Source organism: Setaria viridis, chromosome 1, assembly GCF_005286985.2.
Source record: "Setaria viridis chromosome 1, Setaria_viridis_v4.0, whole genome shotgun sequence".
NCBI lineage: Eukaryota > Viridiplantae > Streptophyta > Magnoliopsida > Poales > Poaceae > Setaria > Setaria viridis.
Genome location: NC_048263.2, coordinates 15946141 through 15972464, shown reverse-complemented (window position 1 = coordinate 15972464; position 26324 = coordinate 15946141). Strand labels below are relative to the sequence as shown.

The window sequence follows — 26324 nt, the reverse complement described above, 5'->3', positions numbered from 1 at the left end:
CAATTCCAAAAGACTGCAAACATGAATCACAGGAAGACAAACACAATTGAGACTGACCTTCAAGTAGAGCATCTGGATTAAAATTGTGTGCTGGACTTAAAGATGACCAGCAGAAGCCATTATAGATGTGTCTCTGTGTTACCATTCGAGTTCTTGATCTTACGATCTCCCTCGCCTACAAATCTACCCCCTGGATAACCCCTGCTGGACTGTCGGTCACCAAATCTGACACTTCCAAACTTCTTAGTCAGTCTAACTGTATCTTTTACAATTCTTATACCATGTGGCCAAAACTAAAACTATGTAACTTCACATGATCCATAAAACCACAAACAAGCTAAGTGGGAGAGATCAGACAACAGGGCCCCATAAGATCTAGAATATGAACTGAATCTTTTGTAATAGATTCAAGACAGATTTGTAACACATTAGGAGAGCAGACTCCTTTCCCACTCCTTTTAATTCTTTATTGATATGTTCTCCACAGAATACATCTTTTACCAATTATGAAGTGTATGGATGATGATTGAACAATGATGGCATCACCGTTGCAGGTTACATCTCGTGTCAAAAATCAATAGTCGCAAAATTAGACACATCCATTATCTACTTGTTAGAGGCAAAGCTAAAAAGGGTAGAACAGCTAATCCCATCTTTTCTATGTACACCAATTTTCAGCAGGCAGCTCTCTGGAGGCGCAACATGGTCGAGTTCAGACACCATGAATTGGCCTGCATAACATTGCTTCTGTACAAGCACATGCTTATGATTCTTTAGCAGCTCGACCAATGCGCTCCAGCTTTGTCGCCAAAAAATTGTTGGCCACAGGCTGCTATAGCTGTTAAACCGCTCAGTGCATATGATCATCGCCAATTCTACAGCTGGACGCCTGCATCCTTAAGAGCAGCAGTCACGGTTGCAGAGGCTTCCTCAAGGGTTCTTGCCTTTTTTACAGTGTTGAATGCTTCTACAACATCGCCTTCCTCCCATTCATCAAAGTCATCTACCCCAATACCACACTCTAGCCCTGCACCAACCTAGTGGAAAGGAAAAATCCAGTTCACACCATGAGCATTTTTTTTGTTCACATGTAAAAATACATCATGCATGTGAGCAAAACAAAGTAACGCTGAGAAAAAAAAACAGTTCAGACATGAAAAAAAAATTAGATCAACCAAGGAGGAGCTAGGTGATTTTTCATTAAGAAAAAATATGCACCCAAATTCGAGCCAGAGGGGACTTGAACCTAGGTGGTTAGAGTGCACAATCACACCTCCCACCCTAACCAGTTGAGCAAGACATGAAAATAAAGGGTGAAAATTGTTTCTTCAATTAATATTTTAGCCAAGAAGTGAACTGCAGTAGGAATTTTGATGATTTTGAGTACCTCCTTAACAGTTTCTTTCACCCTTCTCAAGGAATCAAGTTAGCCCACATATACTTCTTCCCCTTTACGAAGGACCCGGACATTGCAATCTTGAACAACTTTTCCTGTAGTAATCATGCAACCTGCTACCTTGCCACTCCCACTACTGAAAATAGCTCGAACCTTCGCAGTACCAATTGGTAGTTCCTCCTGGAGAAGAAATATGTATTGAGGATGAGTATACAAGTAGTTCAGTAACATAACTTGTCTTTACAAAAAATAGGAAAGCTCCCAGCTAGCATCCTAATCGACAAAGTAAAGAATATTCCTATCAAATAAAATTTTGAGGTCTAGATTGGCCAATTTGATAGTCGAGTAACAAATTTGAACCTGAGATGAAAGTTGAAGGATCAAATCAATTGTTCTGCCTGAAGCAAAGGATATACCTATACTTTGAAAACATGTTGACCTCAATTTGTAATAACACAGCCCATTAACTTTTTAGACTTCATCAAATCAACTGGTTTAAAAGTTATAAAAAGTGTCGGTTTACCTCAGCAGGTTCAAGAAGACCTTCCATGGCATTCCGCAAATCATCAATCAAATCATAGATCACCTTGTACAGCCGAATTTCAACACTTTTCTTCTTAGCATAGTTTTTAACTAATCCTGGAGCTTTGACATTAAAGCCAAATATAATTCCTTCCGAAGCAACAGCCAGATCAACATCGCTAACACTCACATCACCAGGAGCTTGAAGTAGGAACCTCAGAGAGACATTTTCTTGTGGTAGCACCTGGATAGCTTGCCTAATGGCCTCAATCGTACCCTGTTGATCAATTGTTACTTTGTTTAAAAAGAAAGGACAAGATATTAAACAAAGGTCCACATCGCTCGCAAGTGTTGCCACTACCTGAAAATCAACTTTTAGGATGACATTTAGCCCATGTGTATCAATTCCAGCTTGCTTTGCAGATGAAACTGATGCTGCAATTGATGAGAGTGTGACTTTCCCTTCACCAGCTTTTGCAGATATCCTTTCTATATCCAGTGTTCCAGCACGCTCATTCGCCCTTTCACGTGCAACATCAAGGTTGTCAACAACCTCAAATTCATCACCAGCAAGGGGAACATTATTCAGGCCAATAACCTGCCAACATTTTTTGAGAAAAGTTCAGGATGCTTAACACCGCCGTTCCAAGACTGCTCAGTCATTGGTTATAATGCATGTTTGGAACACAGCTATTTTCACTGTCAAACTGCTTAGGAGAATCTATGACCAGCACAAAGCGACTTACTAAAGTTCAGTCACAACTGCTTGAAAATTGTGTAATTTGTCACTAATCTGCATCTAGCCTTTCTCAAATAATTAATCAATTAATGCAGCAAAAATAAAGTGGAATTAGCATGGTGATCTATGTGACTTATCAAGATCCAGCTTTATTGTTCTAATATTTTATTTCAATAAAGGGGAGGGTCTTGATGCATTCTCATAATACAACGTTACGGACACTCGTCACAATAATCGGGGCACAACACTAAAAAATCTGAATCAAAAGCTAATGTCACAATAATCAGTCAAATCTTTCCACAAATCGAGCAAAGGTCAAGTAATCTTCTCCCAGATCTAGCATCCAACGATCATGAATGAATAATGATCTCCATATTGTAAGTCAAGAATCATACAAATGTATGCTACAACTGAAATTTCTTTAAGTCGCACATGTTGTTTTCATTGAAATTTAACATGCAATTCACTTCATTGGTTCCAGAAAGACACATTTCCCCAATATGATCGATAATTACTGAATTTGGCACATCAAATAAAAATGGAATGTTACCTGGGCAATGTTACCTTCACATAAGAATAAACAAATAGAAAACTGCAAATACGTCTCAGATGTTGAGCATTCTATGATGTACAAAAGCATATCAGGATTAGTCCCTGCGTCAAGAGGCGCCTCCTCCCCAATAAAGGAGCATCAAAGAAAATAAGGTGCCTGAAAAGCACCGCAAAGATTCCTCATCACGTAACCTTCAAGAAATCCAAACTAATATGCAGAAGCTACGTATGCCGCAGATATGAATAAAATCCAAACTAATATGCAGAAAATATAGAAGCTAACCTCTAAGAGCATTTCACGAATCAGGAACCAGCTATTGTCATCAAGCCAAATGTAGAGGTCTGATCAAAACTGCAAATACATAGAATGACAATTGTGTTTTCAGCACTTATAGAACGAATACGGGGTACAGACTTCCATCAAGAAGCGAAAAAAGCAAGGAACATCGGGTACAGTTTGCTAGACCAGATTTTCCAACCCCCTTGTTGAGAAAGCTTATACTCTAGAGAGTAAAATGGAATGAAGAATCAATAGGATCTACAAAATCAGTTCCTGCATACAAACTGGATGGATTTAATACAGATAAGAAAATTATATGTCTTGTAACAAAAAATTTGAGGACAACTTAATTATTTGTAACAATATTTGCATATAGATAAGAGGACACACACATATAGCATAGTGGCAGCTGTTAACCTATTTACTGATTGCAATCATATGTTAAAGAATGGGCATTATATATAAACAACCACTTGGAATTGTTAGGGGAATGAAAATAAGTTTTAGGGAGCTGACCACTAATATCATGGCTGTAATAAAAGAACCAGTACAAACATAATTTGGGGTACATCATGCATGGACGCTTGGTCCTGTCAATAAAAAAAAGCAGGCGTGCAGCTCACAGCCTTGTCCGCGATGGATCTTCAATCTTTACTTTCTTCATGAATAGGCTGAGCAGAGCATTGCCGACATTCTGAGTTCCAGCAAAACAATGAATTGGGTAAATTCATTCTTCCTTTAGTTTTCTCTTATGCTCCTCAATTCAGTAGAAAGTTTGATCATGAATTGGGTAAATTCCTACTGGGAAGCAAGTTGTTTCAGTCATTTAGTTGAACGCATAGGAAGTTACGTAGATGAGCAGTGGAAAATTGTGATTTGCGAAGCGGGCAGCCCAGCAGTTGAGAGATCAGACTTTAGCTCAATGTGTGGAGAAGAAAATGTATCAGGCTTTCATTTCTAGTCAGGGCCTATATCTGAACAATCGATGATAGCGGGCTAGCTGAAACAACAGAGACATGATGATTTTTCAATATATCCACACATTGTAAGGACAGATGTTTCCATGAATGAAGGAAACATAATCAATAATTCCTTTTCAACATACATATAAGCACAACCATTTTTTAATAAACAACACGATTGCATTATCATCTGTCCTTTCAATCAACTCATTAAGCAAATTTTTTTTGAAAAACACTCATTAAGAAATCAGCCAGAACAACAAAATGCATACAGTCTCAATGATTGATTCTCAATCCTACACCAACACCATGGATGAAATTGGATCAGCCAGAATGATTTAGGGAGTCAAACCTCAATTCCATCATCTCATGAATGAAATGGCCAGAAACTGGCAGACAAAACACAAGACATATATGAGGCACCATCATCTCCGGAGCAGTAAAAAAATGGATGAAATGGAAGAAATACCTCTCCAGAACTTCTGAGATTTAATTGAGGCTTTTCGTAATTTGATGAATTCCTTTCGCATAAGATGTGTCTTTATACGCCTCTGGATTAGTTGCACAGCATTTGCCAATACTTCTGCTCTTCGAGATGAGGTCTTGCGAAAAAAGTATATGCTGTATAAGATTGTTTTATCTCCTGTATTCACCCATTGACATAGTGTTGGCGCTAGAAATCGACTGGTCGAATCCCCAGCGTCGGACACACGACCCGGGAGAATATGCTTAGCTCCTGTTCGGGTGATCGCCGTGGTGCGGTTCGCGCGGCGTGCCAGCCAATCTGACCTGTTGATTAGCAGGGAGAGAAACGTGTCAAATCTCAGAGGTAGCGATCGGCTAAAGTTCTGATCTCGAGGAAGCTTATCAGCGAATCGGCCGATTTACTCTAATAAAGAAATCGGCTATGATGCAGCCGATTACCGGGCAGCGTTAATAAAGAAAACTGTTGGAGTAATCTAAACAACGCTACAGTAACAACACTAAGAATAGATCTAAATCGGCTATGCGTGAGATAAATAGATCAAATGACGAAATACAAGAAAAGCCGAAATTGCCGATTCCTAGCTGGATAACTAGTGATAAAACCAGAACAACAGGTAAAACCTAGAATTCTAGTAAATATCGATAACTGATGAATAAATCTAAACGAAACGACAGCGATGCGCCCGAAGTTAAAGCTTAGAAATTATTCGATAAGCAGAACTTACAAGATCGGCCGGAGGTCAAGTTGATGCAGCCCCGCCAACCCGTACGAACTCGTGAAAAGAGAAAAGTATTGGCGAAGTCGCCGGCTTGAAAGTAAGTACGAGGAAATAGTAGTTTGTTGTATTGAGTTGATGATGATTACAGATCTACAAGGGTGGCTATTTATAGCCTGTTACAAGCGACTTCTTATCCGATTAGGACTCTATCCCTAAACTTAAACAGAAAACGAATATTTACAAGTACGATTCGTACTAAGTCGATAACCACGCTCTTCATGGGCTGAATCCCTCTTCATCTTCATAATGCTCTTTAGGCCCACACCGGCCCAACTATTCCAGCCTCCTAATCGGCCGATTTCTATTCACCTCATCGGCAAGGGACGACCGATTAGGACCCACGTGTCGAGAGCTCAGACTACTCCGACCTTGGGACCTAAGGTCGGGCGTGGCGAAGATCCTCTCTTGGAGGGTCGGACGCATCCGATCCCAGACCTCAGGGGTCGGGCGAGACGGAACTCCAACGGTCAATCGGCCGATCCATGACTGTAGCACCAATCGGCCGATTTCCAATCGTCGCCCCTGTGTCTCGCCGCATCTTTTAATTTCTTCCTCTTCTAAAGCCGATTTTACTCGTGTCAAAATCTGGCGTCAACACATGCCCCCCAATTTCGGAGTAAAACATAGTCTTTACTTCGAAATTCTTTTCAACTTCCCGTCCGAAACAGGCGCAATGAAAATATCCTTCCGTTTCGCGGTCTCCAACCTGATGATTGCAATCTTTTTGCAACGGGCGCCCACGACAACCACTCCTCCCGAAAAACTCGAAACGCTGGTGCGGTAAAAATTCCACTTTTACCCCTTCTCAGACCTCCTTTAAATATCAGCACATCCCGTACTTCCCTTACGAGCTCACGTCTTCCTTCCTCAGCGCACATGCCTTCTTCTCCCTCCAGCGCTTTCCTTAGTCCTCCAGTTCTCCGGCGCCTCCTTCCATTCACATTCCTTCCTACTTCTCCAATTGCGGCACCTTCAGGCACTTCACCAACGCCCAAAGCTCCGGAGATGGCGCCTTCGGCGGAGGTTCCAGTAGCAACGGCGGCGGCTCCATCGACGGGAGAAGGAACTCCGTCAGTGAAAGTTGGGGCTTCAACCGAGATCCCATTGGCGGCTTCATCATCTGCAGCTGCACCAGCGATCCCGCCGATTACGAGGAGCTTCATCCCGGAGGTCATTACCGAAACTTTCCCTATTAGTAATGCATTTACTTTAGATCTATTTCTTACTCCCGCACCCCCTTTTCCTTTTTTAGGCGGTTAGGCATCACATTACCATTCGCCTCACAGAAACCCCCGGCCTTATCTGCCTTGGTCCCATGGGAAGCCCAGATCCAACCGACTTAATCAATTTGGAAACCCATAGGGTCCCTTTCAAGCAATCAACTATGGACCTAGATCATTGGTCGGGTACCTTTAGGTCATGGCCGAATGAAACTCCCGGCTGGAGGGAATGGTACCAGCTGATAGCCGCCTCTAAGAAGGTCCAATGGGACGTGCTCAAAATCGGCCAGTGCATGGATCTATCCTTGTCCCAAATGGAACGGAACGAGCCATTAGTGATGGCAGCTTCTTACTTCTGGTCCGATGCCCTCAATGCATTCCTTTTTGGACACGGACCCATGACCCCCACTCTGGCCGATGTAGTCTTACTGACCGGCCTGGACATTTCCTCCCCAGACACCCCTTTTCGCCTTTTAGCTACGACATCTCATCGGCTGGACACAAGGGGAATCGGCGGATGGAAGGGGTTCATTAGATGCAACAGAAGGGCCGGATCAGTCGAGAACAGAGAGCATACGGCCTTCCTAATGATTTGGTGGAAAAACACTTCTTCTGTGGGAGAGCAGCTGGTCCGTCCACCAACACTCAAGCTCTGGCCGAGGCATTATCGGCAGGGACTTCTGTTCATCTCGGAAAGCACCTACTGGGAGCAGCCTACCACATGCTTCACCAAATCGGTGTTAAATTATCCGAAGGGGAGCTGATTGGAAACCCTTGTGGACCCTGGTGGTTTATCAACTTATGGCTTAACCTGTACATGAGCAAGATTTCTCAGCAGCGAGTAGAGCACATGACGTTCCCCAACATTGAATCGGCAGAGAATCCCACTGTCCGACGCCGATGTACATCCTTCGGCGAAGCGGCATCGGCCTTCTCCGGTTGCTCGTACTCTGCTACCAAGGTGGCCGAATACTTCCGGTGTTTTTATAATGGCTTCAGTGAAGATGCAACTGTCTGGTTTCCTTATCAGAGGGATGACCCAATCTTTGAGCTCCCTTCTTGCTTTGACTCGACCACTGGCCGATTCGACGAAGACCTCACAGACGAATTAATCAAACCGGGAATCTTACCGGCCAACTTCTTCTCGGGGAAGGATGCTCCTACGTATGAGTTCTACAACCCCTCCGTTGCAGCACGGCAATTCGGCATGGGTCAATTGCCGATTCAGGCATACTTCGCCGGCCGACCAAAGTTCAGAGATGAACTCACCAAGGGTCTTGACTATAATCGGCTGCGAGATCGGATCCCAGACTCCAGTACCATAGACCTGAATGAATGGATAGTAGCCCCCTTTGCCGTCCAACCATTCAAGCTATGGTGGGCCAAATGAAACAGTACCTGTTCTGCACTTCTGCATCGACATACTACAACCTCCTGGATCCAGCCAACATCGATCCGAATGCCGAGGTATTTTTCCCTAGCCGATTTTCATTCCTTACTAATGTTGTTAAACGCATATACTAACTCTTGCTGTTGACTCAGTCTGAAAACCACGTTCCCCCAAAACGCAGCCGGAGTGGCCGGCCGATAGAGGACCGTTATCCATACACCACCTTCCCCCTTATCGGCTATCATGCCCCTTCCATGGACGTTATCGCCGGTCGAGCGAAGAACGTGCAGAAGAAGGTTTCAAGAAGACCAGTCGCCGAGTACGTGCTCATATAGAATCGGCTGATCCTCCTATGATTACATCGGCAGAGACTTCGGTCGCACCGTCCCTTCCAACTGCTGGAGAAGTAGACATTCAAGTCGTCACGGAAGCTGGGGCAGCTGCTGCATCATTACTGGTGGAGGCCATGCAGGTAAACTTGTTGTCCGATCTTTCCGGTTGCCATCTCTATACTGACTCCTCTTATATTAGACTGCACAAATCACCTCCGTGGACCCCCAGCAATCGGCAGCAACCCAATCGGTCGTCGAAACGCCAACGCTTCCATCTGCCTAGGTATACTACCCTTCAACCCATTCTCCTAGTATTTGAATGATGTTCTTATTCAATTTTTTGACACAGGTCACCGGCACGCTAAGTGCCCCGCCTAATCAACCATTGGTCATCTTTCGAGAAGCTGGCCCGAGCAAAGTGCCAATCATTGTGGAGTCTTCTTCTTCTGACGAACCAATGGTACCAGCCCCTGAATTGAGGGTAACGGTCTCTCAAACGCAGTTTGAAGAAATCCATTTTAAGGAGGTAAGAGATTTCCCACCCTTAATCGGCCGATTTGCTATCACCATCGGCCGATTTGTTTTCTTTTTGATTTACTACTTTCCAGGAACAGGACACCCCCAACACCAGTCTTTTTTCGTTCGCGGTCACACTCTCCGATGATGAGGAAGTCGCCTCTCGTCAGGTCACTTTGAGCTCCGTTCCTGATGACGTTCGTGCCAAACTTGCAAGCATACGATCTCTTCTTCAAGAGGACATCGACCGATTAGTAGAAGATGCCTCATCGATTCGGCAACTTTTTGGTGACGTCAGCAGGCGAGTACCAGAAGAAGCGGAAGAAGCCTTGGCGCCGGCCGCGTATATCGAGTCAATGAGGATTCCGGCCTTTAAGGCCCTGCATCACATGGCCGATCGCGCCAAGTTGACCAAGACTCGTGAAGAAGAAGACACGTACAAGCGTCAAGCTCAAGAGGTGCATCAACGGATCCACTTTCTCGAAGACTCTCACCCGGGAATTGTCGGCACGATAGATCACCTCAAACGCCGAAGAGCAGAGCTTACCAAGGAGATGGAGCAGGTGACCAAAGCAATAACCGCCGAAGAGAAGAGGCTTCAGGAACTTCCTTCCGTCATCGCCGATCTGAAACGGGAGAGGCAGCACCTGGCTCACGAAGCCCTCAAACTCCACCGCCATATGTCAGAAGTCCCTGGATCGGCGGAGGATGATCAACGGGTCCAAGACTCTGTCGATCAGATCCGGCGCCGAGCGATCGCGGCTATCAACGCCCTTCTGGGTGACCTGTAAAAGCACTGGTAGTCTTGTACGAACATTAATACCTCCTTTGACCATCCTTCACGGCGCCCCCTTATTTATTACCCTTTTTACTTCTGATGGGACGCGTCCTACCAAACATCCACGCTTTCTTTGCTTATAAGTACCGGCTTCGGTTCTATTTTGAGAGCACTCGTTTAACTCGGCCTTATCTTCCCTGACTTGTTCCCGTCGGCGCGCTTTGCAGTCATGTCTTCTTCATCCTCTTCCTTTTCCTCTGTCAATCAGGTAAAAGTTTCGCCTTCGTTCTCTTTCTCAGTTTAATTCCTCTGAAGAGAATCACATCTTCGGTGGCCATATGTATATTGTTGCTTTTCCCAGCCGCGGCGTCTTAGTCCTGAGCTCGAACGAGTCATCGGACTCGTGTACTCCGACGAACCGTTGTCACAAGAAGACAAGGATTTAATCAAGGTCCATCGTGACGAACTCAAAGAGCACGTCCCTGCTGACATCCGACGGATCTGGGACTTCCTTGACGGCAACGACCACCGGCGACCTCAAGCCGACAGAAGTCACGCGGTTCCTTGTCAAATCATCCTTGAAGATGCAGCAGCAGGAACATCACGTCCGGCAATGGACCGGAGTCATCCTCCTCCCCGTCAAGTTGAAGCGGAGACCGCGATGAAAGAGATAGAAGAACGGCACATCCGCCTTCTGATAGAACTAGGTCGGGTTGAGAGAGAGCTTAAGAAGAGGCGTGGTTAATTATTTTTTGTTCTAAGGGCGACTTGTACCGCGTCGGCCGTGTAACCCATCGTCCGTACCGAATAATATATCGGCCGATTTGGACGATTATGTTTTTTCTCTAGACGATTCCTTTTGTATCGGCTGTGTGCTTGTTCATCGTGGTTGATCCTTATGCTCCGACCCATATACTAGGGTAGTACCTTTTCAAGTACCTTCCGTTCAAAGCCCTAGTAAACTCTTCTCCTTCGATCGTTTCTAGAATATAAGCGTTTCCTGGAGCACATCTGCCGATTTTATATGGCCCTTCCCACGTGGGGGACCACTTACCGAATTTAGAATCTTTCGACCCGATCGGCAGCACTAACTTCCATACTAGGTCTCCTGGAGAGAACTGCTTGACTTTGACCTTCTTATCATACCATCTGGCTACTTTCTTCTTGTTTTCCTCAATACTTATTAGAGCTCTCAATCGTTGGCCAGCCAAGTCGTCGAGTTCCCTTTTCATGAGTGAGGAGTAGTCATCGGCCGCCAACTGATCCTGGAGTGAAGTGCATCTCGATCCTGCCCTCAATTCCCATGGTAGTACCGCCTCGTAACCGTATACCAACTGATAAGGGGACATCTTGGTGGCCCCATGGCAAGCCATCCTGTATGCCCATAGGGCTTCAGTCAAACATAAATGCCATTTTTTCGGCTGTTCCTCTATCTTCCTCTTGATAAACTTAATTATCCCTTTGTTGGAAGATTCGGCCTGGCCATTAGCTTGGCCATAGTACGGAGAGGAGTTTAACAATTTGATTCCCATATCGGCCGTGAACTCCTCGAATTCTCCTGATGTAAACATCGTTCCTTGATCGGTCATGATAGTCTGGGGAATGCCGAAACGGTAGACGATATGGTCCCTTACAAAGTCAACCATAGCGGCCGATGTTACGGCCTTTAGCGGAATTGATGAGGACACCACGAGTACATCTACACCAGCAGCACCTCAGGCGCCTCCAGTTGCTCCTCCACCTCAGGCGCCTACAGTTGCTCATCCAGTTGGGCCAATCACTCGAGCCCGTGCGAGAGAATTAAACTTCATCATGCTATTAAGGAACGAAGGCCCATCGGAATAAGAAGATGGCCCAACAGGGCAGCCCAGGTGGGGCGCCTAGGGTTGGGCGCCGTGACCCCTTCGGACTCCAGGGGCTGCGCCCCCTTTATTTAGTCCGAGTCCTTTTTGTTTACGACTTGAGTTTTGTTTTACATCTAGCTTTAGCTACTCTTGAACACGCGCAAATACGCGCTGTCCTTGTTGATTCAGAACTCCACCTTCGAGTGATATTTAGATTGCTCGCCTCTTGTTCTTGTTCGTTCTTCGATTGCGGACAGGAATCGATCTTCGTGATCAGGCTGATCTCGCACCGGCGAGGTTGGTAACCATCGGGAGTTGGTTCAGCGATTGCATTGGCGCTTCGGGTTCGCTCGTCGTAGTCGGATCGTGAGGGTCTATTTCCACCAAGTCGAATTTATCTCCACTCACCGAAAGATCGGGCACTCCGACTCTATCAAGTGGTATCAGCTTTCCAGGTTGATCGGTGAGTTTTACCGAGTGTTTTTCCCTTCCTACAGTCCACAAAAACCAAAACAAATTTTTTTCAGGTTAGATCCTTTGTCCCAGCAACCGTTTAGCCTCGCACATTCTTTCAATAAGTGTCTTTGTTGAATTTGTGTGCCTACTCGTTCAATTGTTGCTGGTTACTTGTGTTTAATCTTTTGTTTCTCGTTTTTCATCTAACCCTAGTTTTCGCCGCCGCCGCCGTTCCGCTGCTTGCCAACCCTACCAGCCGCGCCCACCGCACCTCCCCCCGCGACAACCGCGCCGCGCCATCCCACTACTCCGATCGCCCCTCCCCTGTCAAAAAAAAAAAGATCGAAAGCAATCAAAAAAAAAAAAGGAAAGAAGCAAAAAAAAAAAACAGACGAAGAAGAATCCAACAGGGAGAAGGAAGGTGATTCGGATTTGTTTCGGTGGACCCTCCCTTTGCGCGCGCCGTGACTCCTCCTGGGTCACGACTCTCTGGTGTTAATTCCCCCCTCCCCCACGCATTCCGTGCCAGCCTTTCACATCCGTATCTCTCTTTCTTGGTCCTTTATTATTCTGAGGTCCGCCTTACTCTAGAGAGAGAGAGAGAGAGAGAGAGAGTGTGTGCCACAATTTGCCGGAATACCCCTGTACTTTCAGAAAAAGTGTGTGCCGCAATTTGATATTTGAGATCCTCTGTGTTCATATTATCAGTTTTGGGGCACCCTCTGTGAAAAAAAAAAACAGAAATAAAAAAAAAAAGAGGTGCGCCCTCTCCACCTTGCCTCTGTTCTTTCGATTTTTCCTTGTTACCAGCAACTCTTGTTACGTGTTTGGCACTATCTTTCAACTTTGCATTATTGTTTGCTTGTGCTAATCCTTCATTTGAGTGCAGCCTTCCCAGAACTCCACATAGTTCTACGACGAGCATATTTTGTTTCTCCAGGCAATCGCTCCTCCAATCTTTCGTGAGTTCCACCGGTTGGTTGCAGTTCGCCCCTGTGTGCGTGGTAAGAACGGATAAGAATTTGATAACAGCACTAGTGTGAGCGCCTTGTGAGCTGTTACACCCCTATTTTGTCGTCGCTTGTGTTCTTGTCTTTGCGCTAACCATGGCAGATGATGTCGACGCGGGGGCTAACCAGCTGCAGGGCATACGGGCGCAAGTTGAAGGGCTTGTCACCGACATTCAGACGATTCATGAACGGCTGGACTCGACGATCTCCTCGACGACCGAGCGGTGTGATCAGCTCGACCTTGCACAGACGGCCGCTAAGGCCACACTCGACTCAGTTGTGGCAAGACTCGATGCATTGCACACTACAGTCGCAGAGTTGCAGCAGGGTTATGGTGGTGACTCGGACCAGGACGATGGCGACCGCCGAGGCCGTGCCCGCCGCGTGCCACGCCGTTCCGGTGGTAATGATTCCTTTTCCAAGATTAAATTTAAAATCCCACCTTTTAATGGCAAATATGATCCTGCTGCATATCTTGATTGGGAATTAGAAGTTGAACAGAAATTTTCATGCCATGATATTCTTGCTAATTCTAAAGTTAAAGCTGCTATTAGTGAATTTACTGATTTTGCTTTAATTTGGTGGCGTGAATATAAACACAAACATCCCAATACCATTCCAACCACTTGGGAGCAATTAAAAACTGCTATGCGCCACAGATTTGTGCCTTCTTATTATGCTCGCGATTTGCTTAATAAAATGCAACGTTTTCAGCAAGGTTCCAAATCTGTTGAGGAATATTTCCAGGAATTACAAATAGGCATGATTCGTTGTGGGTTATTGGAGGAAACCGATGCTGCTATGGCACGTTTTCGTGGTGGTTTGAACCGCGAAATTCAGGATATACTTGATTATAAGGACTACACAGATATGACAACATTATTTGAATATGCTTGCAAAGCTGAACGTGAAGTGCAGGGACGCCGCTCGAAGACATATTCTAACTCTTTTGCAGGAAGAAGCTCGACATCCAACTCCGCACCCGCTCTCCCTGCGCCACCCACGCCCACCACTACACCGCGCGAGCGAACGGCCAAACCTGCAAGCGCTGCCCCTTCCACAGGCGCCGCCCCTCCCACAGGCCGTACACGGGATATTCAGTGTCATCGTTGCAAAGGATTTGGCCATGTGATTCGGGACTGTCCGAACAAGCGCACTTTGCTTCTTCGTGATGATGGTGAGTACTCTTCCGCTAGTGATTCTGAAGATACTCGACATGCGATGCTTGCCACTGACCATGCAGCTATGGAGGTACATGTCAACCTGGGTGACGCCGATAGGTATGAAAGTCTTGTTGTGCAGCGTGTTCTTAGTACACAGGTCGCACCGTCCGAGAAGAATCAGCGACACACTCTTTTCCATACCAAGGGCGTTGTGCAGGAGCGGTCGATTCGCATCATCATCGACAGCGGCAGCTGCAACAATTTGGCGAGTACCACGCTGGTTGAAAAGTTGTCTTTACCCACTCGTAAGCATCCACATCCATATCACATTCAATGGCTTAATGATGGTGGGAAAATTAGAATTACTCGATCAGTCCGTGTTCCTTTCTCCATGGGTGCTTATTCTGATTTTGTCGATTGTGATGTTATTCCCATGGAAGCATGCTCTCTGTTACTTGGGCGACCTTGGCAATATGATACTGATAGCTTGCATCATGGTCGTTCAAATCACTATTCTTTCATGTTTAAGGGTCAGAAAATAATTATACATCCAATGACACCTGAACAAATTCTTAAAGATGATCTTGCTAGAGCTGCGAAAACTGCTAAACAACTTGAACCATCGACATCTCTTAATTCTGAAATCAAGTTGAATGCTCCTGTTTTGCTTGCCACACGTGCTGATTTTGCTGAGTTACGCGATGCTCCTTTGCCATGCTATGTCCTTATATGCTCTAGTGTGCTCGTTTCACTTGATGATGCACCATCTTTGGATATTCCCCCTGCGGTTGCTAACATTTTGCAGGAGTACGCTGATGTCTTTCCAAAAGATTTGCCACCGGGACTTCCACCACTTCGTGGCATTGAGCACCAGATCGACCTCATTCCCGGCGCACAGCTTCCGAACCGCGCACCGTACCGTACAAATCCGGATGAGACGAAGGAAATCCAGCGCCAGGTACAGGCGTTGCTTGACAAGGGTTATATTCGTGAGTCTCTTAGCCCTTGCTCCGTTCCTGTGTTACTTGTTCCAAAGAAAGATGGCTCATGGCGTATGTGTGTAGACTGTCGTGCTATTAATAACATTACCATTCGCTACCGATACCCTATACCACGCCTTGATGATATGCTAGATGAGCTTAGTGGTGCCATTATTTTCACTAAGATTGATTTGCGTAGTGGCTACCATCAGATTCGCATGAAATTAGGTGATGAATGGAAAACGGCTTTTAAAACGAAATTTGGGTTATATGAATGGTTGGTTATGCCGTTTGGTTTGACAAATGCTCCCAGCACATTTATGCGTTTGATGAATGAAGTTCTGAGGCCCTTCATCGGATTGTTTGTAGTTGTCTATTTTGATGATATCCTCATTTACAGCAAGTCTATGGAAGAGCATTTAGAACATTTGCGTGCTGTTTTTGATGCATTGCGTGCGGCCCATTTATTTGCTAACCTCGAAAAATGCATGTTTTGCACACAACGTGTCTCGTTTCTTGGCTATGTTGTTACTCCACAGGGCATTGAGGTGGATAGCAGCAAGATTGATGCCATTCGGGAGTGGCCTACACTGACGACGGTCACACAAATTCGAAGCTTTCTTGGCCTTGCAGGTTTCTACCGCCGGTTTGTTCGTGATTTTAGCTCCATTGTAGCGCCTCTACATGAGCTTACAAAGAAGGATGTTCCCTTTGTTTGGAGTGATTCGCAAGAGGTTGCGTTCAGCACCTTGAAAGATAAGTTAACCAATGCTCCTCTCTTGCAGTTGCCTGATTTTACTAAAGTGTTTGAGCTTGAATGCGATGCTAGCGGTATTGGGCTAGGTGCTGTTTTGTTACAAGAAGGAAAACCGGTTGCTTACTTTAGTGAGAAATTAAGTGGTGCTAGCTTGAATTATTCTACTTATGATAAGGAGCTTTATGCTTTAGTGCGCACTTTGCATACTTGGCAGCACTACCTTTGGCATCGCGAGTTTATAATTCATTCTGATCATGAGGCTTTAAAACATATTCGTACCCAAACAAACCTGAACCGTCGTCATGCTAAATGGGTAGAATTCATTGAGTCTTTCCCTTACATTATTAAACACAAGAGCGGGAAGGAAAATGTCATTGCTGATGCTTTGTCTCGTCGCTATACCATGCTGTCACAGTTAGATTTTAAAATCTTTGGCTTGCAAACTGTGAAGGATCAATATGTGGATGATGCTGATTTCAAAGACGCTTTCGCCCACTGTATTCATGGCAAACCATGGGGCAAATTTCACATACAGGACGGGTTCCTGTTTCGCGCTCACAAGCTGTGTGTTCCAGCTAGCTCGGTTCGTCGTTTGTTGTTACAGGAAGCGCATGGAGGCGGTCTCATGGGGCACTTTGGCGTCTACAAGACGCATGAAGTGCTGGCTGCCCACTTCTTTTGGCCTCGGATGCGCGCTGATGTTGAGCGCCTTGTTGCCCGCTGCACTACTTGCCAGAAAGCTAAGTCACGATTAAACAACCATGGTTTGTACATGCCTTTGCCTGTTCCTACTTCCCCTTGGCTTGATATTTCTATGGACTTTGTTTTGGGATTGCCTAGAACTAAGAAGGGGAGGGACAGTATTTTTGTGGTTGTTGATCGTTTCTCCAAAATGGCTCATTTTATACCTTGTCATAAGACTGATGATGCTAGCAATGTTGCTGAATTGTTCTTTCGCGAGATTATTCGTTTGCATGGTATTCCAAATACAATAGTCTCTGATCGTGATGCTAAGTTTCTCAGTCATTTTTGGAGATCACTATGGAATAAAATGGGAACTAAATTGCTGTTTAGCACCACTTGTCACCCTCAGACTGATGGACAAACTGAGGTGGTTAATCGAACTTTGTCCACTATGCTTAGGGCTGTTTTAGATAAACACTTGAAACGTTGGGAAGATTGCTTGCCTCATGTTGAGTTTGCTTATAATCATGCAACGCATTCTTCTACAAAGATGTGTCCTTTTCAAGTTGTTTATGGTTATATTCCTCGGGCGCCTATTGATTTGTTTGCACTTGATGCCGAGGACACCCCACACATAGATGCCGCTGCACATGTTGATCAAATGATTAGCTTGCATGAGCAAACTCAACAAAACATTGCTGCTGCTAATGCTAAATATCAGGTTGCGGGTAGTAAAGGGAGAAAACATGTTACTTTTGCACCGGGTGATCTGGTTTGGTTGCATTTGAGGAAGGATCGTTTTCCTACCTTACGTCGTTCTAAATTGATGCCACGTGCTACTGGTCCTTTTAAAGTGCTAACCAAGATTAATGATAATGCTTATATCCTTGACCTGCCTGCGGAGTTTGGTGTTTCCACGAGTTTTAATGTTGCAGATTTGAAACCGTATGTGGGCGAAGATGAGGAGTTGCCGTCGAGGACGACTTCAGTTCAAGAAGGGGAGGATGATGAGGACACCACGAGTACATCTACACCAGCAGCACCTCAGGCGCCTCCAGTTGCTCCTCCACCTCAGGCGCCTACAGTTGCTCATCCAGTTGGGCCAATCACTCGAGCCCGTGCGAGAGAATTAAACTTCATCATGCTATTAAGGAACGAAGGCCCATCGGAATAAGAAGATGGCCCAACAGGGCAGCCCAGGTGGGGCGCCTAGGGTTGGGCGCCGTGACCCCTTCGGACTCCAGGGGCTGCGCCCCCTTTATTTAGTCCGAGTCCTTTTTGTTTACGACTTGAGTTTTGTTTTACATCTAGCTTTAGCTACTCTTGAACACGCGCAAATACGCGCTGTCCTTGTTGATTCAGAACTCCACCTTCGAGTGATATTTAGATTGCTCGCCTCTTGTTCTTGTTCGTTCTTCGATTGCGGACAGGAATCGATCTTCGTGATCAGGCTGATCTCGCACCGGCGAGGTTGGTAACCATCGGGAGTTGGTTCAGCGATTGCATTGGCGCTTCGGGTTCGCTCGTCGTAGTCGGATCGTGAGGGTCTATTTCCACCAAGTCGAATTTATCTCCACTCACCGAAAGATCGGGCACTCCGACTCTATCAGGAATCGCCTCCACCCATTTGGTGAAATAATCAGTGGCCACCAGAATGAATTTGTGCCCTTTGCTTGACGGAGGATAGATTTGGCCGATGAGGTCTATTCCCCAACCTCTGAACGGCCATGGTTTGATAATGGGATTCATGGCCGATGCGGGCGCACGTTGGACATTCCCGTATTTCTGACAATCCTGGCATCCTTTATAATATTTGAAGCAATCTTCGAGGATCGTTGGCCAGTAGTACCCATTATTCCTAATCATCCATTTCATCTTATGTGCCGACTGGTGGGCTCCACACACTCCTTCGTGGATTTCTCCCATCAGAGTCTTAGCCTCCTCCGTTCCTAGACACTTGAGTAGGACGCCATCAATTGTTCGGTAGAACAAGTCGTCTTCCAGTAACACATATTTGGTAGCATGAAATCGTACCCGCCGATCCACTTTCTTAGATGGATCTTTCAGGTAATCGGCAATCTCCTTTCGCCAGTCATTGGCCGCGAGCTCTAGAGCCATAGCGCCTTGAATCGGCCGATACCCAGATGCATGTTGGGCGAGCTTGTTGGCATCCTCGTTGTGATTCCTTGGGATGTGCTCAATAACTGCAGACTTGAATTCTTTCAGAAGCTGCAGGCAATCTTCGTAATAAATCCTCAACACATCGTCCTTGCATTCGGACCTCCCTGTTAATTGATCCACAATAAGCATGGAATCCCCAAAAATTTCGAGAGAATTAGCCTTGACTTCCCTTAATAATTGTAACCCCTTCAGTACAGCTCGGTATTCTGCTTGATTGTTAGTGGCGGATGCTTCTATCGGCAGAGAGAAATCATAGCTTGCCCCCCGAGGCGATATGAGGACGATGCCGATTCCTGTTCCGGCCCCGCATGATGATCCATCAAAGTATAAGGTCCAAGGTACTGGTTCCACGAAGGTGGCCTCTGGTCCACAGTGCTGGGCAACGAAATCGGCCATGACCTGACCCTTAACGGCCTTTGCCGATTCATATCATAGATCAAACTCCGACAAAGCTAAAACCCATTTTCCGATTCGTCCTTTCAAGATCGGCAATGACAGCATGTACTTTACCACATCATCTTTGCATACGACCACACATTCTGCCGATAGCAAATAGTGCCTGAGTTTGGTGCATGAGAAGTAAAGGCATAGGCACAACTGTTCTACTGGAGGATACCTTGTTTCGGCGTCCAGAAGTCTTCTACTGACATAATAAATTACTCGTTCCTTTCCCTCGAACTCCTGGACCAGAGCCGACCCGATAGCTCGTTCATCAGCTGATAAGTATAGTTTAAACGGCTTACCAGTTTGAGGTGGGACCAATACTGGTGGTGAGACCAAGTACTGCTTGATATCTTCTAATGCCTTGCGTTGCTCTTCCCCCCATATGAACTCCTGGTTGGGCTTCAACTTTAATAATTGTGTGAAGGCTTGGATTCGCCCAGACAGATTAGATATGAATCTTCTGATGAAATTCACCTTGCCGATTAGAGATTGCAATTCAGTTTTATTCTGCGGGGCCACAACTTTGTTGATGGCCGCTATGGTCTTCCAGTTAATTTCTATTCCTCGCTCATGCACCATGAATCCTAAGAATTGTCCGGCGGATACGCCGAAGGCACACTTATTCGGGTTCATCTTCAGCCCATGTTTCTTAGTGCATTCCAATACCTGTCGTAAATCGGCTAGGTGCTCCTGGTGTCCTTTTGATTTGACTACGACGTTGTCGCTGTAGATTTCTACTAGCATGCCGATAAGTTTGTGAAATATGTAATTCATGGCTCTCTGATACGTAGCGCCGGCGTTTTTCAAACCGAAAGTCATTACCACCCACTCGAATAAACCAAGGTGACCCGAGCATCTGAAGGCCGTTTTGGATATGTCCTCTTCGGCCATTAGTATCTGATTGTACCCAGCGTTTCCATCCATGAAACTAATAACCTTGTGTCCTCCGGCGGCATCTATCAGCACATCGACCGTTGGCATGGGGTATCCGTCCATTGGTGTGGCCTGATTGAGGTTCCTGAAATCGACGCATACGCGTAGCTTTCCGTTCTTCTTGTATACTGGTACAATGTTGGAGATCCATTCGGCATAACGGCATTGCCGAATAAATTTTGCTTCGATTAGCCGCGTTATTTCGGCCTTTATGTCTGGTAGGATTTTAGGATTACACCGCCGTGAAGGCTGTTGATACGGCCGATACCCCGACTTTATGGGTAACCGATGCTCAACAATAGATCGGTCTAATTCGGGCATCTCATGGTATTCCCAAGCAAAGCAATCCTTAAATTCTCTTAATAAATTTGTCAATTTACATTTGTATTCCGGATCCAAATTTGCACTAATAAATGTCGGCCTTGGTTTGGTACCATCGCCTAAGTCTATCATTTCTAATGAATCGGCCGACGTGAATCCGTGTCCCAGCTTCCCATCTTCTCGGGCTAACTGATCCATTTAGTCTGAGTCTTCAGAGCCGACTACTCGAATCGGCTGCAGGCCAAAATCGGACACCTTCAAGAAATCAGTGTCCCATATTCTCCCGGATATGCACTTGATGTTCTCGCAGCTCCACTGCTGCGTGTCGGTTGCCGCGACGCTGTATGCGGAATCGGCGGTGACCACCTCGATATTGTCACCGACCCATTGCACGAGGCATTGATGCATTGTGGACGGGATACAGCAATTTGCATGTATCCAGTCTCGGCTGAGTAGCATGTTGTAGGACCCCTTGCCATTAATGATAAAGAAAGTAGTAGGAAGGGTCTTACTGCCGATGGTGAGGTCGACGCAGAGAGTGCCGCGAGCGGGGGATACGTTGCCTTCGAAGTCCTTTAGCATCATATCTATCCTGGTCAGGTCGTCATCATTCTTCCCTAGCTTCCGGAACATGGCGTACGGCATGATGTTAATTGCAGCTCCTCCGTCTACTAGTAATCTGGTGATGGGTCGGCCGTTGACATGCCCTTTAAGAAACAACGCCTTCAGGTGTTCTCGTTTGTCATCTTCGGGCTTCTCGAACGTGGCTGTCATTGGTTCCAAAGCCAATTGTGCCATCTGCTCTTCTATTGCTGACATGTTTTGTCGGTCGGCAGGAGTCATGAACTCCATCGGCAGTATGAAAACCATGCCGATGTCGGTTGCCAATTCATCGTCTCCCCTGTCGCCTCTTTTGGGGTGCCAGACCTGAGACCTGCCATTTTTCTCATCCGTCGTATGTCATTGTTCTTCTTCCTGCTGTTCCCACTGGCGGAGACGTTGGATTCTTCTTTTTTGAGATTTGGTCAATCCATCAGGGCACCACCTGGGGTTTACTAGTTTGGTCTGTGGCCTGGCGCATTCCCATTCTGGTTCACGTCCTAAAGGACTCTCGTCTGATACCCAAGCATTGGCCATTTCTTCAAGTCGACTGTGGATGCTAACCTTGTTTTCTGGCCGGTTATGTCGATCAAATCTGCCCTCCGGCCTATCATTTCGTTCGCGCCTGCCTTCCGACCGGTCATATCGGTCACTTCTGCCCCCCAGCCGATCACGTACTGGAGGGCGCGGGTCTTCTTGGTCGCGCCAGTTCCTGCTGATCGGCTCTGATTTCCCATATCTGGAGCGAGACCTTCTGAACGGCTGATTGTTACGATACGGGCCGTTGCACTCAGGGCAATTATCGGCCGATGGCAACCTGAGGTTGCTTTCCCAACAGTGGATGAAGAACGGACATCGCCAGTGATCTTCATGTCGCCGCATCGCCTCTTCCCGGGATCTCGAGCGTTCATGTTGCCGCTGATACTTATTGAGCAGAAATTTAGAAGTAATGGGCTTACGTGGTTCTCCCATTCCGTCGTCATCATCTTCCATCCGCCGTTTTCCCTTGACGTCTTCGGGTGTTGCTTTATTCCTGGGGTCCACAGCGCCGCTTTGCTTCGCCGATTCGGACGTCAGTACCTTGGTTTGGAGCGAATTCCTCCCCGTATCAACCATGTTGGTGGGGAAGGGGTGCTGGTCGATCTTCATCGGCTTGGCCGGTTTCGTTGGAACTTCAAATCTAAGTCTGCCTTGCTCGATGGCTGATTGTATCTGCTGCCGGAAGATTTTGCATTCGTTTGTATCATGGGAGGTAGCGTTATGCCACTTGCAATATTTCATCTTCTTCAGCTGTTCGGCAGAAGGAATTGAATGGTACGGCGAGAGCTTGATCTGTCCTTCCTGGAGGAGGAGGTCGAAGATTTTATCGGCCTTTGATGTGTCGAATCTGAACGTTTCCAGCTCCTTCTTTCCGAATGGACACGATATCGGTTTCTTCCCTTTAACCTATTCCGCAAGGCTGATTTCTGTGTCTTCTTCGGTTTCAACCTCTTCTAACTATGCCACCTTCTTCTGGAAGTTCCTCCGTGGATCGAAAGGGCGTACTTCTTGACCAGACAATCGGTGGACGATTTGGCTTAAGCTCTCAAACTCCTGTGAGGCGTATTTTTCTTTGATATGAGATAGGAGACCTTGGAAGGCTATATCGGCCAATTGTGCATCAGTCAGGGCCAGGGAGTAGCACTTATTCCTGATCTCCCTGAACCTCTGCACATATGAGGATATCGGCTTGTGCTTCTCTGCCTGAGGCTGGTTAAATCGGACAGCTTCATCTCATGTATCCCGGCGTAGAAATACTTGTGAAACTGCCTTTCCAGATCAGCCCACGTAATTATCGAGTTGGGTGGTAATGTGGTGAACCATTGAAAGGCTGACCCAGACAGGGATGACAAGAAAAGGCGCACCCGTAGAGCATCCTGCGCCGCTGCTTCCCCGCATTGGATGATGAATCTGTTCACGTGTTCCACAGTTGAGGTGTCGTCCAGTCCCGAAAACTTAGTGAAATCAGGAACTTTATACCGATGGGGAAACGGTAGTGAATCGTATGTAGGCGGGTATGGTGTCCTGTATGTGTAGGTCTGCACCTTCGGTTTTAAGCCGAATTGTTCTTGAATCACCTCTGTTATGCGTGCCGACAAGTCCGGCTGTTGCTGGTATACCGTAGGCTGGGGAACTGGTACGTGCTGGTATATTGGTGGCGGGATGACTTGATGATGAGTGAAAGCGTGCGGTGTCTGATGTGTCATAGCCGGCTGCGTAGTCAGGGTCGGCTGTTTGAATGAGCCGCCTGCTTCGTCATATAGTATGAGCGGCGCAACGCCCCAAAGTACTTCCGTTGTTTCTGCCGCCCTGCTCATCTCTGGCGTGACAGGCTGATACTGTGGCATGATTGGCCTAACGGCTGCCTGGAAAGATGCCTGGAGTTGAGGACTTCCATAGCTGGCCGGTTGATCCTGGGCGGCCATCACTGAGGGTGTCCCCCAAGGCGCTGGATTCAAAGGAGAAAACTGCGCAGAGGACAACTGAATGGGACGCGGATGAAGATATTGTGCGCCATTAGACCCCATAAAGGTCGACGATGAGGAGGCGCCAGAACCTCCAACTGGAATTTGGGTCGGCTGAGAAGCCGAATAAGGAGCATTTGAATAACTCTTGTGTGGAGCCGAAATTGGTGGAGCATATGCCGGCCCCTGGTACCCTTGAGATACGCCGCTAGCTAAGGAGCTGATGACGGCGTTTTATGCCGTATTAGAAATCACCGGGGATTGATCGATGAAAGCTTGATAGACAGATTGTTGAACCATCTCGGACATCTTGTCCGAGTCCTCGGTGATTGTGATCTGGCGAGGAGCTGGGAACGGAGTCTTTTTGACAGTTTCTCCGCTCCTGGTGCGACTGAAGGATTGCAGACATGCCTTCCGGTAATATGCCCTCTGCTTCTCCAATTCTTCCCTCTGATCGTCCCTGAGGTCTGCTTCTGTCACTTCGATGACGTTATCTTCCGAGACTTCAGCAGCTTTCGACATAGTGGCGGTTGTACTGGTCCCACTGGGCGTGCCAAAAGTGTGTTGGCGCTCGAAATCGACTGGTCGAATCCCCAGCGTCGGACACACGACCCGGGAGAATTTGCTTAGCTCCTGTTCGGGTGATCACCCTAGTGCGGTTCGCACGGCGTGCCAGCCAATCTGACCTGTTGATTGGCAGGGAGAGAAACGTGTCAAATCCCAGAGGTAGCGATCGACTAAAGTTCCGATCTCGAGGAAGCTTATCAGCGAATCGGCCGATTTGCCGTAATAAAGAAATCGGCTATGATGCAGCCGATTACCGGGCAGCGTTAATAAAGAAAACTGTTGGAGTAATCTAAACAACGCTACAGTAACAACACTAAGAATAGATCTAAATCGGCTACGCGTGAGATAAATAGATCAAATGATGAAATACAAGAAAAGCCGAAATTGCCGATTCCTAGCTGAATAACTAGTGATAAAACCAGAACAACAGGTAAAACCTAGAATTCTAGTAAATATCAATAACTGATGAATAAATCTAAACGAAACGACAGCGATGCGCCCGAAGTTAAAGCTTAGAAATTATTCGATAAGCGGAACTTACAAGATCGGCCGGAGGTCAAGTTGATGCAGCCCTGCCAACCCGTACAAACTCGTGAAAAGAGAAAAGTATTGGCGAAGTCGCCGGCTTGAAAGTAAGTACGAGGAAATAGTAGTTTGTTGTATTGAGTTGATGATGATTACAGATCTACAAGGGTGGCTATTTATAGCCTATTACAAGCGACTTCTTATCCGATCAGGACTCTATCCCTAAACTTAAACAGAAAACGAATATTTACAAGTACGATTCGTACTAAGTCGATAACCACGCTCTTCATGGGCTGAATCCCTCTTCATCTTTGTAATCCTCTTTAGGCCCACACCGGCCCAACTATTCCAGCCTCCTAATCGGCCGATTTCTATTCACCTCATCGGCAAGGGATAACTGATTAGGACCCACGTGTCGAGAGCTCAGACTACTCCGACCCTGGGACCTAAGGTCGGGCGAGGCGGAGATCCTCTCTTGGAGGGTCAGACGCATCCGATCCCAGACCTCAGGGGTCGGGCGAGACGGAACTCCAACGGTCAATCGGCCGATCCATGACTGTAGCACCAATCGGCCAATTTCCACTCATCGCCCCTGCGTCTCGCCGCATCTTCTAATTTCTTCCTCTTCTAACGCCGATTTTACTCGTGTCAAAATCTGGCGTCAACACATAGGCTACCTGATATCCTTTCAAACCCATTCTATCACGTATGGCTGCACAAGCGGCCTTCTCATCAGAGCTGCAAAAGCATTGAGCTCAGTTTAATCGTTCAGTTTTTTTTTTGAAATGTATAGTTCAGAAAAATCAGAATATATTTCACTGGCATATTTCACTTAGAGCTTCACCCCTATTTATATCGCCTACTTAAATCCCACAGCTAGAGCATTCATACCTGTCCACAAGCTCTGGTGCAAGCATTCCAAACCGATCAATAATAAACTCATCAAATGTCCTCTTTGTTGGATAGCTAGCACAGCTGATCCGGATTGCTTCTAGAACACCCTGTACCATGACCATGTGCAAATGTTGAACCGATTGAGATGTAGAACTTGAAATAATGGAACATATTAGAACAAATTCCACATACATACCCCATATCTCAATTGATGCAAGATGTTGATGTTCTCAAAGATTTGAGATGGGAAGGGGGAGGGGGAGGGGGGAGGAGGGGTGGCTGACCTCGTCGAGTAGCACGCGGAGCGACGTCGCGGGCCGCGAGCGCGGCCGGCTGGTCCTCGTCGGCGATGGATGGCAGCACGGCGGCCTCCCCCACCCGATGGTGCCATTGCGGAGCTCAAAGTGCACGGCAACATTGGAGACAGCGTTGAGGCGCGAGGACGCGATGGTGAAGGGCGCAGAGAGGGGCACGGCGAGCATGACTGGCTCGGCCGCCGCGACGTCCAT

The 26324-nt window shown here is 46.6% G+C and overlaps 1 pseudogene; it reads right to left on the bottom strand.

Moving 5' to 3' along the window:
- Positions 1-417: 417 nt before the first annotated feature.
- LOC117854410 (translation initiation factor IF-2, chloroplastic-like) lies at positions 418-26324 on the bottom strand (annotated as a pseudogene).